The sequence below is a fragment of the Pyrus communis genome, chromosome 2 (assembly GCF_963583255.1).
Source record: "Pyrus communis chromosome 2, drPyrComm1.1, whole genome shotgun sequence".
In the NCBI taxonomy this organism is placed as follows: domain Eukaryota; kingdom Viridiplantae; phylum Streptophyta; class Magnoliopsida; order Rosales; family Rosaceae; genus Pyrus; species Pyrus communis.
In genome coordinates, this window is record NC_084804.1 from 607542 (window position 1) to 626083 (window position 18542).

General features: G+C 38.1%; 2 pseudogenes; both read right to left on the minus strand.

The window, feature by feature from the left end:
- Positions 1 to 368: 368 nt before the first annotated feature.
- LOC137724392 (phosphatase IMPL1, chloroplastic-like) lies at positions 369 to 13643 on the minus strand (annotated as a pseudogene).
- Positions 13644 to 15690: 2047 nt separating this feature from the next.
- Positions 15691 to 18116, minus strand: LOC137726915 (EH domain-containing protein 1-like; annotated as a pseudogene).
- Positions 18117 to 18542: the final 426 nt, after the last annotated feature.

Consider the following 18542-nt stretch of genomic DNA (forward strand, 5'->3'; position numbering starts at 1 on the left):
ATACACTTTTAACTACTGCCCAGATTTACATTTTTCTTTCTGCTTCGGTAAAGAGAGAGTAGTGAGTCCACATAGGACCAATTTCTTGACGATAAAGAGATCGAAGATTATTTCTGAATCACAGCAATTCACAGCTATTCCACTTGCCTAAAGCAACATAGGAAAACATGCTATGCTGTACTAAAACCCCTAAATCAATATTCATATCAGTAACGGAAGACATGCTGAGATATAACATATATATCACGCGCTTGAAATGCACTTTACAGCGAAAGTCACCAATGAAACAATGAGAGACCACCTTCCTGTGGAAGATATCTTCTCAGCATCATTGGCAAAAACAAAGAAAAAATGAACTGTCAGGCGCATCAAATGTCTCTTGTGTAATCTTCGGGCTTGTACCACAATGAGAAATCGATTCCTTTGCTCTTCAATTTCTCTGTTGCAGATGCAACCCTCTCTAAGAGCTGCATTTTACAAAAATTAAATTGATTACAATCTACCGCATCTTTTACAGGAAACTATAGCACTACTAAAAACTCTGTTACGGACTTACAGTAAACATCTGTTCTACTCACCTCCCACCCACCCCCCGACCTATCCTAACAGAAAAATTTGAGGAAAAATATGGAAAGGGAAGGGAAAGCTTGCCACTTCATGAGTAGAAACATACATCAAGTTAGGGAAACTAAATTGACCTTTGACTCTTCGGAAATGGTTATATAACTAGTGAACAAGATTAGTGGTAGTAACAGAAAGGCAATGAAGAGTTAAGATCTTGCATTCTATAACCGCGATCTTAACACGTAAGGTTTTGTAATTAGATTCTGGATAAAGCAGAAGACTAACCTTGCCATGCAGCACACAGTTGGATACCAAGATAGATCTATAATACAGAAAATTTTCTGCCATCCATGCACGTAACCTTTCCTCCAGCCTCTTCAACTATCTGCTCAAAATTGCAATACCAAATTCTATGAATACTTGAAATCACACTTCTGGATGCCATGATTCTGCAGAGAGAAAAGTGAACTATAATTTTCATGCATCAGTTTAAGCATCTTGTCACACGAGATTGTCCCAAGCAACACTTCCAAACACTTGCCATAAAAACGTAAGGGATATGTCTAATGACAGAAAGTCTATTATTTGTACATTCTTCCCGCGTAAATTGTTCATACTGGAACCAAACTGTCAATTGATACATTATTTTGTTATGTGCTCGATTTCCGATGTATACTTTGAGTTATCACAACTCTTTCCAGGTATTCAGCAAGGAAAAATAGAAATAACTAACCCATGTATAAGAAAGTATCAATGATTATTTAGGCTCTCGTAACAAAGTAAAAACAAAATCTAAAAGAAAAACCTGCACAATATATCATATAATGCAAATAAAAAATCAGACCAAATTGCTTTAGGGAAAAAAAAAAAACTAAAATTGAGAGTTATAAAACAGAAATCTCTGCCGATGTATTATGTTTCCACAAACCCAAAACAAGAAGGTATTCAATTGAGGGTTATAACAATAGACTTCCAAATATTACTATTCCACAAACACCAAACAAATGCATTTCTGAGAAGACAAAACATTACCAAAACACCAGCTGCCGTATCCTATGGCTTTAGTCGATATTCCCAGTGGGCTTCTACAATCCGAAGAGCAACATGGCACATGTCTACTGCAGCTGCACTGAGCCTTCTTACACCCTAAACATTACGATGTAGGGATAAAACCTAGGGGGAAAAAAGAGTTCAAGTCATAAACATGAAGGGAGAGAGGGAATAGGAAGTTAATTAATCCTAAAGCTAAAGCTCAAATAAAAATTGCTTAGCACTAAAATGAAAGGTTATTACCCTGCTGATGTCGGTGAACTCTTTAAATAACTCTATGTTGGTGATCCATACGTCATCTTGTTCATAACCAAATCCAGTAACAAGAAGAGATCGTCCCACCTGAAATATGGAAGAGTATGAGCCTAAATAAAATATAAAATGGTTTCTCCTTTATACAGTAAGCGATACACATGAGATAGCTCATCTTTCTCTCTAATACCTTTTCTAGTTTCTAACTTGCTACCTTTATGCCTAACATTCTGGTGGTGGTTGGAATTTCTGAAGAAAATTGGGTAAAGATAATCACAGCCTAAGGTATGTTATGGTTTTGTACTTTTATTTATTGCATTCTAGTACAAAGGAATAGCAATAAGTGTTAATCAATGTACCACTGCAAATATTCTAACATCCAATAAGATCAGACTTAGTTATAGGTTTCAAAATTCTTTTTCTTCTAATAAAAGAAATACTAACCTCATCAGTTTGGCTCACGTGAATTCTTTGGCTATTACAAAATGCTCCCCCTCCTATCATAACACAGATTATCAATCGAGCTCAACATCAATAGTACACTTGGAAAATCAATTAAGGCTAAGGCAACTATTTAGGCAGAACTTCCATACCAGCACTAGCAGAAAAAATGCGGGTATTCCAACACATGGGGCCCCCAACGAACTCTATCTGAAAATATAAACAGAAAACCAACATGTTAATTTCCACTATGTCAGTCATAGACGTTATAGTAATAGATGATTTTTGGTCCACATCCTTACAGTTCGAGCTTTTGAAAACAATGGTAAAACTTAAATCATAGCATCACAACCTTGCAATAAGTTGAAGACATTTTCGCCTCTAATAATGAGGCCCACATGTGAAGGGAAGTACTAGAAAATCAAATAGACATCTTAACATATCATGCAAGCAACATATCAAATAAAATCTACTATATGTGATCAGTACCACGGCAGCAGCAACAGGTCTTCCTCGAAATAAAACTCCAACAGAAACTGCAAAGCTAGAATAACCATGTGCAAAAATTGTTGTTCCATCTACGAAGATATCAGAGGTTAGATAAGACAAAACTAAGAATTTTCAGGCTATTCTTATTAAAGGTACGGGATATAAAACGACAATCCAGCTACCACCCTAATAGCTCTTTCCAATTTCATATCTTTTATTAGAAAGTTCATCTCTAAACATTCATGTATGAAGTATATGAACTGCCGTCAATATACATAATCATAATACTTACTGCAACTATTAGTTATGAAAAAGTAAAAGTCAAAAGTATTGAGGCAAGAATTACGAAGGCTGAAACAACCTGGCAACTGATTTACACTAAATCATGTTCCGAAACACACCACTATCATGAACCATATCATACTTGGTGGTCTTGAAAAACCCAATATGCACAAGCATACCTATACTGCACCTTGGAAGATACTAACCTAAATGATCAATGCACCACATATAATCAGATGATGTATCTCCAGTTATTCCACCCTCCTCTCCAAGAATAAGGTGATCTCAGAAGTTCTTTCTCACAACTTCTAAAATTGCTGCTTCACTCTTTTTATATGTGCTGCAAATAGTTTTCATATCACACGAAAATTCTTGCTAGGCTGTTATACTTTATAAGAATGAGAACGGAACACATGATAAGTGAATTTTCCTTCATGATTAGTGTATCTTGCTTGTAAAAGGTTCAACCTTTACATGTAAGTTTCAACATCTACTCTATTCTAGAAAGTGTTATCACTACAAGTCAATTGAAGCATCAAAACAGACAAAACTAGTGAAAGCATGTCAATTCAGTTCTTACTCAGTGACCAAGTCCGTTAGTCCTTTATAGGTGATATCCCGAGGCTTATTAAGCATCCATCACAACCTGAAAAGTGACGCAAATAACATAAGCTGTAAGGAGTTCATGATGATTCAGTAATGGACAAAACGGCAAGTAGTACACCTAACGCGTTGAATCAACATACTCTCTAGCAACAAAACAATGTCATCATTTATCACACCGGCAATGTTTTTCTCCTTTAGTACCTCTTTTTTGTAAAAATATTTTGACCATTAGTTGCTATGTTACACCCCATCGCCGATTTTAAAAGTAGTTTTGGTTTTTTTATTTAAAAATTGTTTTTAGGGCCTTAATAGGTGTGTCCAGGGAGCCCACCTTATATTTGTGTCCCCCGGTCTCTCTCATCTCTGTTCCCTCCCCAGCTCTCTTTCTCTCATTCAGCTCTCTCCCCTCTTATCTCCCTCTCAAGCTCATCTCTCTCACTCAAACTCTTTCCCGATCGACACCCACACACACACGCAAGCACCTGTTCCTTCACAGCGATAACGACGGCAGCACTACACAAAAAGGGCCTTATAGTGTTAGTGGGTGATGTCGGTTTAATATAATATAGTGGCGAACAAGACAGTTGCGAATCCTACTGAACATGACGTCGGATTTACTGTCGCTTATAAGCGTCATAAAATGTCTATGTCGCTTTTAAACCGACGTAAGCATTTAATGTCGCTTATAACCGACATGCATTTTAATAATTTTTAAATACTGGTGTCACTTTAAATAAAACAGTGTCGCTTTTAAACGACATAAAGTATAGGTGTCGTTTCTAGCCGACACTAATTATTGTTTTTAAATATTTTAAATCCTGCCTCAATTATGAACGACATAGATTTTAGTTTTTTTAAATATTTTGAAACCCGGTGTCGGTTGTAAGCAACAGATTGATAGTCTTTATATACTCTCCCCCGTGTTTTCTTCTTCCTCTCTTGCATTTTTCTTATTCGTTCTTCCAATTTACATACCCTCCCTGTGTTTTCTCTCTTGCACCTTTCTTCTTTGTTATTCCAACTTCATTTGTTCCTTCTTCACAAAAGTAAGTTTTTCTTGCTTATTCTAATATTTTTATTTTCTCCTCTTATGTTTAATTTTTATTTACAATTTATTTTTGTAGGAAATTTATTTGAGCTAGTTGAGTACATAAAGAATTGATCGACGACGGAATTCTTCCATAATTCAGGTTTCTATCACTAAATTCTTTAATTTTTAAATTTTATAATACACAAGTTTATTTATTTAAAAATTCTAATTTAAGTACTTAGATAAATTTCTACTATTTTTGTTAAATTAATAAATATTTAGTTGAATTAATTAATTTTGTTACTTGAATTGTTATGAGAAAATGGAAATGAATAATATTTATAAGCATTTATGTTAAATTAACAATATTAAATATAACATAAACTTATAATATTTAGTAATATAATAATATATTATGTTAAATTAATTTGTTTTGCACTCTAATTGTTATTTTAATTTGTTTTTGTTGTTATTTTGATAACTTTGATAACTTTTGTATGCTATTTACTAGAATGGATTAGATGAGCATAATTTTGATAACTTTTTGTTGTTATTTTAATTTGTTTTTGCTATAATAGGTGTTGAAAATTAAAAGATTGCAATTGTGATTAGGGGTGGTTCGGTATGGGATCCCATACCGAAACCCTTGTCCCGATTCCCAAACCGAAATTTTCGGAAATCCCAAATTCAATACCGATCCCAAACCAAATTTTCGGGAATCCCAAAATAATTTCAGGATTTCAGGACAAATCGGGAATCCCGAAATGCTTTTGGGCTTTTGGACTAAAATTTGACATATTATGCTTTTGGGCTAAAATTTGACATATTATGGTTTTGGGCCCAATTTGCCAATTTGTTGTTTCTACTAATCTGCCAATCAAATGACAAGGCCTGTTTCTACTAATTTGCCCACTTCCCACTGCACAAATTTGACATAGTTTCATAAATTAAGTTTCAATCTACCCACTGCCCATCTGTGCACAAAGTTTCAATCTGCCCACTACACATGCATGCAATAAAAATAAATTAAGTACCAAATCCAAAAGCAAAAATAATAGTTACAAGCCAAGGTTTTAAAATAAATAAAGTAACAAACCCAAAATCAAAAAAATTAGTTATGAACCAAAGTTTCAATAATTAATTTACAAACCAAAAGCAAAAAAGCAAAGCTTAAAGTTTATAAAGATTGTTGGCCTCTTCGGCCCCTTCGTCCCCTTGATCTTGTTGATGCTTGTGGTTGCTCCCTTCTTGTTGGTACTTGTACCCTTCCCCTTGATGTTGATGGTTGAGCCCTTCCCCTTACAATGTGTCACATCCCGGCCCGGGCGAGACCACTTCCCGGGCCCGCTCCACCACCATAGCACGATATTGTCCGCTTTGGTCCCCGACCACGCCCTCACGGTTTTGTTTTTGGGAACTCACACGAGAACTTCCCGATGGGTCACCCATCCTGGGAGTGCTCTCGTGCGCTACTCGCTTAACTTTGGAGTTCCCATGGAACCCGAAGCCAGTGAGCTCCCAAAAGGCCTCATGCTAGGTAGGGATAGGAATATACATATAAGGATCACTCCCTTGGGCGATGTGGGATCTTACAATCCACCCTCTTAGGGGCCCGACGTCCTCGTCGGCACACCACGACCAGGGTTAGGCTCTGATACCAATTGTCACATCCCGGCCCGGGTGAGACCACTTCCCGGGCCCGCTCCACCACTGTAACACGATATTGTCCACTTTGGGCCCCGACCACGCCTTCACGGTTTTGTTTCTGGGAACTCACATGAGAACTTCCCGATGGGTCACCTATCCTGGGAGTGCTCTCGTGCGCTACTAGCTTAACTTTGGAGTTCCCATGGAACCCGAAGCCAGTGAGCTCCCAAAAGGCCTCGTGCTAGGTAGGGATGAGAATATACATATAAGGATCACTCCCCTGGGCGATGTGGGATCTTACACAATGGGTGGTTGTGGAGGTAGTGATTGATTTTGACGTTGTTGAACTTCAACTTGAAGTGGTCGAGGAGGTGGAGGTGACATTTCATTTTCTTGTGTTGTATTCTCCTCACCTCCCAAATTGACCGTGCCTAAAACAATAAACCACAAATCATTTACATTGAATTATAGTCTAATAGATAATAAATACTAAGAAAATAAAAGAGGAAATTAAATTGTTTACTTACTTCTTTCTAAGCGTTCAAGCTCCTTGTAGAAATGGAATTCATCAAGTGTAGGCTCCTTGTAGAAACAAAATTCCTTTCCTCTAAGCCAATCACTAGTACACACTAAAGCCTCAACCGTTTTAGGTGTTAAGGAAGTTCTAAAAGGATCAACAACTCTCCCACCAAGACTAAAGGCATTCTCACTAGCAACAGTGCTACTAGGAAGGGCCAAAACATCCTTAGCAACTTTACTAAGAGTTGGATATTGAGCACAATTTCCTTTCCACCAATCCAAAAGATTGAAACCCTCATATGTTAGGCTTTGATGTGGATCATTGAAGTACATATCCACTTCATTGGCTATCTCATTTTGTTGTGCCTCCGCTCTCTTTCGTTGGATCTTCTTTGTCATCCTTGAAGCAACATTAATATCTACGATCACACCCCCCACATCATCTAGTACAACACTTGATCTTTGCTCCACATTTGAGGTAGCACTACTACTACTACTACTGCTACTAAGGACCACTCCCTCCTTGTATGCATTATACAACTCGGTTACATAGCCTTTAACCCTTACTTTCTCCTCCCTTATTTTGTCTCATCCATAGCCGAGCTCTTCTAGATTTGTCTCCAACATATCAAATTTGTACCTAGGGTCGAGTGCTTGGGCTACAAAGAGAATAGGATTCACCTTTTCAATGTGACCCCAATATTTGTCAAACTTGAGCTTCATTGAGGTAACCACACTTTGCAAAGTGGCATTAGAGGCGTTTAAAATTTGTTCTATTATCTCCACTTGCAAGGCAATCATCATGCTAAGTATTAAGTGTGACGTTGGAGTAAGGGTTGCACTCAATGTCAAGGTGGCATCATAAAACTTTTTAAGAAAGTGAGCAAAACTCATCGACCTTTCCCAATCATCCACCTCCGGAGGACCCACCCGCTTGGCCTTTGTTGTCACCCCATTAACCTCTTTCAAGACCTCCTCTTTAAAGTAAGCAATAAAAGAGTCACACTCAAAGACCTTCTTAGAGAACACTTCTTTAAACTTGAAAGCACTATTAAGCATCTCATACATGGCATTCCACCTTGTGACAACATCAAAAGGGTTACTTGACATCTTATCAAATCTCAACAAGACACAATATTCCCTAAAAGAATCCAACCTTGCTGGGATGAGTGTATAAACTTCACACAATTTCTTATGGCATCAATCTCACAACTAAGCTCCGTCATTCCATCCTTAACTATCAAATTGAGGATGTGACAAGCGCACCTCATGTGCAAGTGAGCCTCGTCAAGTAAAAGAGTACCATTTAACTTGAGTCTTCTTTTCATGTATGCAATAGCGGTGTCATTTACACTAGCATTGTCAACAGTAATGCTAAACACCTTGTCTATGCCCTAATCATTCAAGCAAACCTCTAGACATCTTCCAATATCATCACCCTTATGAGAAGTAACTTGGACAAAGTTTAGGATCCTCTTATGCAACCCCCAATTAGTGTCCAAAAAATGGGCCGTGATGACCCATGTAGTTTATCATTTGAATTGAGGTCCAAGTGTCGATTATAATACTCACTCTCAACCCCTCAATCACACTTTTTATTTTAGCCTTCTCTTCAACATACAACTCCAAAACCGCCGCCACCACCTTATGCCTATTAGGAAGTTTGTACTTTGGATTCAAGTCACGAATAAAATCTCAAAAGTCCTCTTGATCAACCACCCTAAAAGGCATCTCCGCTATTATAATCCACCTCACACATCTCCTATCAAGTCTTTTTTGATTGAAAGTGTGAGTGACAACCGGACCTCCCATCCTCGCTTGTGTCAATGTAGGTTGCTTCGGATCCACATTCTCAAAGAGACTAGAACCCGGGCATTTCCTCAAATGCTTAAGAATTCCCGTCGTCCCATGAATTATAGGGTGTGTCGGTGCTAAGAGTTTGCAATGCTTGCATTCGGCCATGAAAGATTTCTTCCCATTATTATCGGTGATCGTTACCCTCTTAGCATCATTCCACGCCGGACTTGGACCCTTTCTCCTATTGCCTTTTTTCCGATGAGGACCCTACCATTGTCTCACTACTTCTTCTACTTCCTCTTCCCCCTCTTCTTCTATTTGTTCTAATGCAATATCCTCCTCCATATCCAGATCATCATCCCAACAATCTTCATAATAATCATTATGCAAATAATCTTGAGGTGAGGGAGTGCCTAGTTGAAGGGTACCACTAGGTTGAGTTTGTTTTTGTTTTCCTAATACCAAGACCATAGGTGTACTAGATTGGCTACTAGACCCGTCCATCGTAACAAATAAAATAACGATGCAAATTAATATATCACAACCACAGTTCATCATATATCCAAATTCCAGTCAATAAATAAAATAAATGGTTCAAAAATCTAAGCATTCGACATAGAAAATATATGGTTGTGAGAAAAAGAACTCAAAATATATAACAGAAATCAAAATCGAAAATACTATTTCCAACTGCTGTCTAGTCCTACTTAGTTTATAGCATGGTCTCCGGCATAAAATATTAAAATGTGATATTCAACACGCGAAAAATTTAGAATTGTAATCAGCCCATAAATAGAGATCAATTTCAACTACATCAAAGCAAATTCAACATAGAATCAATATAAACATTAGCCCAGTATCATTACCAAACAGTGAAACAGATATTCGGAAAACTTGCAATAAAAAATTAAACAATTCAAACACATAAGCAGAATATAACAGCTAATCAAAATTAAACAATTCTAAAAAATTTAGAATTGTAATCATCTAAATAGTATGTATAATCGAGCAAACAAGTGCAAGTTGTTACCTCAATCCTCAGATCAACAACCCGATAAACCATGGTGCAATCAAGCCTGACCAAAAAACAAAATTGATTAGATACTAGCATCAAACCAAAACGTAAATGAATTTATAAACAAAATGTTTAATCGAGCAAACAACTGCAAGTTTCTCTAAGTGTAATTGTGTGGTTATGGAAGGAGCAAGTTAGCAACCATGTTCAACTGTCCAAGGCAGTAGGAAAAAACAAGCCTTGAAAAATGAAAAGAAAAAGGCAAGAGTGAGTGAGTGGGTCACGGATTATGGAAGATGTCTAGAGTTCTGCGACTTCATAATTGGGGGTTGCACCGACAGGCGACAGTCACTGATCTCTTCTAAGCACTGACAGTCATGGATTATGAAGCATGTTAAGTTGTCAGTCCAAATTAATTACCTAATTTGGGATCGAGAGTTCTGTGACTTCTGTCTGTGAGAGAAATCGTCCGAGCGAGAGAGATCGAGAGAAAAAGCGGTGGTGTGGCAGTGGTTGTGTGGTGAAGGAAGGCTGGAGAGTCAGAGACAGAGAGGCATAGTGAGGGAGGCTCAGGGACAAGGGCTGGAGAGGCACGGATTATGAAGGCTGGAGAGGCACAGTGGTGTGGCGGTGGTTGTATGGTGTGGTGGTGGGCTGGTGGCTGGCCGGAATTCGAGACAGAGAGGCATTATGAGGGAGGCTCAGGGACAATAAGGGCTGCGCTTCTTCGATTCGAGTTCAATGGAATGGATTATGGAAGAAGTGAAATAGGAGATCAGACCTAAAAACAAATGAACGGCACATATTAAATCCAAAACAATGAACGGTTGAAATAATTTTCTTATAATTAAAAAATAATATATATATATGTATATAATATTTATTTTCGGTCGGTATGGGAATACCAAAAAAATGGAGATGAAAAACCGAATCCCGTATCGAAAATTTCGGGAATTTTGGTTTGGGATCGGGATTTTTTAGATTTGGTTTGGGATTTTTGAGATTTTTTTCCAGCCCTAATTGTGATAGAGTTCGAGGGTTGAAAGATAGAAATTGAAAATTCTAATAGTTATGCCTACATGATAGGGATTGAAAGATTGTAGGCATCTTAGTGTTAACGTAATATTTTGCCCTCGTAAAGTGGTAAAACATGGACAAGAGTTGGTTGACGATACCCCGAAATTTTGAAATGTATACAGCTGGAATTAATTTGTGTTTGGATCAAGCAATTGCAAATGGTGTTGGTCCTAATAAGTTTAGATGTCCTTGCAAAAGATGTTGTAATCGATATACTTTTGTTAGGAACACTATTGTTGAGCATCTCATATTGTATGATATGGATAAAGATTATAAAAACGCTTGGTGGCAACATCATGGCGAGCAAAACAAAGGACTGGTAAGCTTCGAAACTCTTGAAATCCCTTCATCCTTGTCCTTGTGGTCAAATTCTAACCTAGATTATGTTTTTGGGATGACGAAATCACACGAAGATGCCACGGGTGTGCTAAACCCAGTTTCCAGCAAGCCGTGGGTGTGCATGTCCAAATCCGGCCACTTCCCGACCATCACTCGTCGTGAAACGGGTATCACCTTCTTCCTCACCTCCACCTTCAAATTGATACCTAGATCGGAGCTTAGGGTTCACATTTACGGTCGGCCGGAGCTGGAAAAGCTCGAGCGTACACCCTCGTCTAGACAGGCCTTTCAGGTCGTGTTGAAGAATCTAGGGCCTTAGGCCTTCACCCAAGCCCAAGCCTTTGTGAGATCACGCCCTACAGGTCGTTCCAAACCTTTGGGTCTTAGGCCTGTTTGAAAACCCAACCCAAAACCCTTTTTAAGTATTTTGTTTTTATTTCCTTAAAACCCAAATACAATCGAGCCAGGCCTAAAAGCCCAGCTCAATTGGAAACCTTGTGAACCCATGCATGTGTGAACAAACCAGGGCTTCAAGCCCTTTTAGTTAGGCCTTTAGGCCATGTGAGAACTAGGGCCTTCGACCTTTTTGCCTAAAACCCTAAACCCTTGGGCCTTAAAACCAAGCCCAAGAACCCAGGCCCTAAACCCGGTCCAACATTAAGCCTAGACCCGTTTGCTGGTTCGACCCGGACCCATGACCTGTTGACTTTGACCCGGGCTGAGCATTGACCCGGTTAACGTTGACCATTGACTTGGTTAACGTTGACTGTTGACCATTGACTTTGACTTTCGGGTTAACTTTTCTGGTTTCGTCCTAAACCCTTCCTAGGCTAATTTCAATGTCCTGAACCCATTTCTGACGTCCGCTTTCCCAAATTAAGTCGTTTGAGTAGAGTTGACTAAATGTACCCTTTATGTGCATAAGTGAAATTAATAACGGCGTTTCGTTATTCCTTTTGGCACGGATTTGCACCAACGGTGTACTGTGAGTGGACCTCTTCTAAAATGCATGTTTTAATAGTAGAAATGCATACATGGAAAACATGATTTAACAATTATGTTCTTTATAGAATATCTTATGAATGACGATATACTATTTAGAACATGTTTAGAACACCTCTTTATAGTATATATGATGGATGACTTTATACTATGAAGTTGCCTTTCAAATAAATGTATGTTCAATGGTTTTGAACTTACCTAGTGGTCCTTATTCCGCTACGGGGCGAGGGATAGATTTCGTCCTAGGCGACGATTACAGTGTTGGCAAAGGCCTGAAAATGGTTTTCCTCTGGCTATTAGCACAGGGACGAGGAGCTGGCACGAGGCCTGGGGGTAATTTTCCTCTGGCAGCTGGCACATAGACGGGGAGCTGGCATGGGGCCTGGGGATTATCGGACATTCACTAGTGATTATTATATCTACGAGATATGTTTTGAGACATTGCACGGTACGCTAGGTTTCGGAAAACCTAGTTTTATCATAATATATGAGTTTTCATAAAACCTGGGGGTTAGTATGTTGATAACTGTTTTACAAATATGTATTTCAACTTGGTCCACTAATGTTTGTTTTGTGCCCCCTTCAGGACTTAGAATTAAGGCATACAATCCCGGCGTCACGGCACTTCCGCATCGGTATCTTCGAGTCGTCTCGATGTAGGACCCACTCCTTTGTTTCATTCAATTTTATATTATTTTCGTTTAGTATTCTAAATTAGTTGTATGCTCTGAACTATACTTATAAGTCTTATCTACCTCTCATTCGTATATTAATTATATTTAAATTCTTCTATCTTATTATTTTATATTTACAAGTCTTATCTACCCCTTGTTTTTAGCATTTGCACTCAATAAATGGATTTCGTCATCCTCGAATATCGGCCAGCACGTGCCTATCCTGGTATTCGGAGAATATCAGGATCAGAGCGTGTCATGCTAACTCCTATCAGGATGAAATTTAACAACTTTTATTACCTAAACATATATTTAACGGAAAAAATGCGTTATCGGAGTAGAATAAGACGCTCTCAGAGCAAACAAAGGTATGATCAAAAGCCAACAATGCTTCCAAAATCAAATAACATACTGAACAGGATTAAAAACAATAAAATTCAAGCAATCCCCACAAGAAACAAATGCAAATTCCATCTGGGTTCTTATTCAAATTACAGAATTTACACAATGCTGGCACATTCAAAGAATTACAAAAACAGAGCTAAAGAGCAACCTCAGCGCCAGTCTTAGCGGCCTTCTCTACCATTTCAGCGAGCTGACCAATTGGAATTGGTCCAGTTGATTTGGCGCCAACTTTCATATACAGCTCCGGGTTTGGAATTTCAGAGAACACAGCCTTTGTGCAGAGACTTCTCGTCGGTTTGGCAATCGAAAGTCCAAATCTTTGAAACCCATTTTGCAAGTTTTGCTTTGAATTCAGTAAAAATGAGTAATCTGGTCGATTGGGCGGTAAAATTGATTTTGGTATTTGAGAAATTCAGAGAGGAAGGTTTGGCGAGAAAACCAGGGACCTGCCCATTTGAACTGAATGAAAATGTGTTGGTAATTTTCCTCGGTATTAGTTTGCACTGTGTTTCTGCCACGAAATTTGCTAAATGGTATCGGGTGATGAAGGCGGCAGCAACATTTTGGGCTCCACACACTTCGGACACTTGTTCCTCCCATTTTCAACTTCATAATTTACTCTTAAACAAAAAAATAATAAATAATAAATTAAAAAATTAAAATTAAAAAAAAAAAATTTAACCTCGGTTTTTTATTTGAGCAGATTTTAATTTTCACTTTTAAAATATATTTCCAAATAAGTTAAACATATAAATTTTCTTCCTGAGTGAGAGTCTTTCACAATGCTCAAAATTCAGTTTTCACTCTTAAAATATATTTCCAAATAAGTTAAACATATGAAATTTCTCTCCGAGTGAGAGTCTTACTCTCAATGTTGAGAATTCTTCTCACTTCTAGTGTGAGGCTTTAAATCTTGAGAAAATCCGGTAGTGCCGACCTTAGCTTCGGCTGAGGTTGGTTGCTTTTCCCCTTTCTTTCTCCCTTTTCTCCTTTCCTGGTTTCTATGGTTCCTTTGACCCTGTGGATATTCCTTGTACCAGCTATCCCTATTCCAATCTTTAGTCATGCCATTTAGTACTAGGTTCAAACCCTGTTGGTGGCTTCTAAGTTGTGCCACTTAGTACTATGGTCTGGTGGTATTCATCTTCACTTGTAAGTACTATGGTCTAGTTGACACGCCCCGACCCCGATATTTCCCGAATACCAGGATAGGCACGTGCTGGCCAACACCCGAGGGTGACGAAAGCCATTTATTGAGTGCAAATGCTGAAAACAAGGGATATAAAAGGCTTATAAATATAAAAGAATAATGAATATGCAAATAAGGACCGCGTTCAGAGCACACCACTAATCTAGAACACTAAAAGAAAATAATATAAAATTGAATGAAACAAAGGAGTGGGTCCTACACCGAGAAGACTCGAAGATGCCGATGTGGAAGTGCCTAGACGTCGGGATTGTATGCCTCGATTCTAATTCCTGAAGGGGACACAAAACAAACATGAGTGGACCAAGTTGATATATATATATATATATATATATATATATATATAATAAAACAGTTATCAACGTACTAACCCCCAGGTTTATGAAAACACAAGTATAATGATAAATATAGGTTTTCCGAAATCTAGCATGTTGTGCAATATTTCAAATCATAAATCGCATAAATAATAAACACTAGTGAAAGTCCGATATAACTCTTTAGGCACCGTTCCGGCTCCCCGTCTTTGAACCAACAGTCAGAGGAAAATACACTTCAGGCCCCGTGCCGGCTCCCCGTCTCTGAGCAGACAGTCAGAGGAAAACACACTCCAGGCCCTATGCCAACACCCAACCGTCGCCCGGGACGGACCAGATCTATCCCTACGTCCCGTAGCGGAAAAGACCACTAGGTAAGTACAAAACCAGTGAACATACATATATTGAAAATCAACTTCATAGTATAAAGTCATCCATCATCTATGCTATAAAGAGGTGTTCTAAATATGTTCTAAATATCATATCGTCATCCATCAGATATTCTATAAGAACATGGGTTATAAGAAAAATAGTAATAATTCAAACTAGCCTCAGTAAGCATGTTATCCCGTAAAACGTTCATAAAACATAATCATCAAATCATGCTCTTCATGTATGCATTTATACTATCAAAACATGCATTTTTAGAAGGGGTCCACTCACAGTACTTCGCCGTCGAAAAGCCACGCCATCTAGCGAAGAAGGAAACGCCACAGTTAATCGCCCCTAAGCACATAAATGGTATATTTAGTCAAACTCTACTCAAACGACTGAATTTGGGAAAACGGACATCGGAAACGGGTTCAGGACGTCGAAATTAGCCTAGGAGGGATCCCGCACGAAACCCAAAAAGTTACATGCCCATGGAGAATGCAAATCTCAACAGTATTCAACTAAAAATAAATTGCAACAATCAAATATTAATCTCTATCTACTTATATCTGATAGTAACTTGGCATAAACCAAGAATTGTAACACTATCAATTGTAGGGATTTCTGAATTTCTTCAAGAGCTCAGGGATGTCATAGCCAAGCATGTCATCCACAGCTTGAATCATTTTCTGCTTCAACTTGTCGAATTTATCGATGTTGTAGCCGCCCAACACCTCCGGGAAGTGCTCCACGTCTGGAAAGTCGCCGGCTGGTAAATAGAAGTCCCTCTGAACCTGTTTTTGGAAAAATTAACAAGAGTAAGCATGCCTGCAACGATATAGGTGTAAAGATCAACGAGTGTTGTTTAAGAATCGATAGACCTTTGCAAATTCTTCTTCGAGGTTGTCGATGAGTTTTCACTGAGCCTTAGATTTTCCCATCATAGCAGGCATCTCCTTCTTCAGATGACTCATTATGTAGGCATGAATCTTAGCAGCTCTAGCACGTTTTACAAATTCATTGATCTGCAACATACGACATATATAGGTGAAGGGAATTAAACGGAATGCAAACAGGAACAGCAACCAAGTCTTCTTTTGTCTATCAACCAAAACAAAATCAAGAAAGATCGAAATGAGACAGATCTTACCCGGCGATCACATGCGTTCTTTGGTATATCAACCAGATCTGATAGGAGGTCATCTTGTTCTTTTTCAAACAGTTCTTTGCCGATAGGACCAACAACTCCTTCGTTGACAGGCTTATCATTGAATGAGCTGCAAAGCCATGAAGAAATAACAATATTCGATCAAATCAATTATGCATCCAATCCCAAAGGATTAACCACTTTGGAAACAGAAAGCCTACCCGATATAAACACGCACAACCTCTGGAGTATTCAAAACTTTTCCAAGCGACCACATCAATGCCCCATAAACTCTCATCAGCTTCAGTATGTAGACAAAAAGTTAATAACTTGAAAATTTCTTTCCACAGAATGTATAATGAATTCAATATAAACCAGAGGTACATCTCACTTGTTGAGTATCAACTTGATCAGCTTTATTCAAGACCACTTGAATCTTGTCATCATGATCAGGCAGAGATGAAATTACACGTTTAAATTCATCGCTGATGTCAAGCTTATGAGGATCAAACAGAAGAAGAATGACATCACATTTTGCTGTAAACCATGATATAGCACCAGTGAAATCGTAGCTCCTTTGTGTTCGTTGCTTTTCTCCAGATAGAACTCCAGGGGTGTCTACAAATGTAATTTCATCTAGCAACTATAATCATAGAAAAAGGAAGATTAACACAATCCAAGAGGAAGATTATGGTGACAAAATCAGCAGAAATGCTATATAAATAGAAGATTATAAAAAGTTCAAAACTCACTGGATGTGGCATTTGTGAGCACTCAAATTTTGACAAAATACACCTCTGAAAGTTGTTAGACCACTGAAAGGCATGTCTGCGTGAGCAGCTATAGTATTTCCAGGAATACTCCTCTCATCGGGTCCAGACTGAGAACAGAATTGCAATCAACAATTAGCATTACCAAAAACATTTAACATACAATATAAACCTCAGAAAGTACAAAGAAATAAACTTGGTAAACTTTTTAGAAGGAAACCAGGTGATTAGCAATTATACCATCACTACAACGAATCTATCTGTAGTAGGTTCTGGTCCAATGTGAGCTCCTGTTCCAACAAGTGAATGTTAAACCCTTCAACGCTGAGGTTGTCAATTAATAATTTCAAAAATAAATAGAGATAACTTAACCAACCTTGATAGTTGCATCGTAACAAATGTTTAATAAATGTTGTTTTCCCAGTTGAATACTGACCCAAAAGCATGACCATGGGTTTAGAATCAAAATCACAATTAGTCTGCAAAGAAATAAATCATCCATAGGTTTAGCAAATGTAGTATCTGAACGAAACAGTGCAAAGAAGAGCAAAAGGATATTTGATTCCCCAACACACTTTGAAGGATATACATCCAAACATATAGAAATCCACTCACCAACGATAGAGATGCAAAATCGTTGAAACGATATGCAAGTTCCAAGGGCTTTAGTTTCTCATTGTACATTCTCTTCAAGCCATCAACAATAGATGTCACAGCATTAAGGGGGAGCTGAAGAAAAATGTTTTAAATAGTCAGGTAATTAGGAAAGAGAAGACATCCCTCCATTAATATGTAAAAACAAGTTGATCTATAGGTGACAAAAAAGATAAAATGTTTCAATCGAATAAGTAAAGAAACTTGTTAAGGAGATTGTTTAACTCATGAAAAAACGAATGACAAGTATAAAAATACAGCAGTAGTCAATGGCACAATGGACATCTGATCTTACTTTCTTTGCTGATTTTGAACCAAACCGCTGAACAGATGGTTGAAATTGAGCGGTTCCTACATCATTTCCAACGAAGACTTCAGTACAAGATTATAACAAGTATATTCCCAAAAAAGTTGGATGAATTTTCTAACCATTTACTTCAACTCCATATGTTTGTAACAGCATTTGGCGCTCGGGTTTTATTCCAAGGCAACGTGAAACGACATCGCATTGGAATTGTGTGGGGCCAGCGTCGCTGTGGAACGTTACGGATGATTTTGAATGACTTTTATTTTTATTTTTTATTACATCAATATTTTCACATTAAGAATAAAATTGTTTACCTAAGCCACATAATGAGTAACTTAATTTGGTATCAAATTCATTATTTATGAAATTCAAATTTAAAACATCTCACTTTTAAGTGAAAGAATACTACTAAATCATAATACTGACTGATCAATTTTGAATGATTTTTAACAGCTGGGCCATGTGATAATCATGCTGATGGTCGGATGTTGAAAGCGGGCCCCCGCGGGGATCAACCGGTTTCAATTGGGCCGTTGCAGTAATAGAGCACAGCATAATATGTGGGCGCTTCCTTAGGGAATT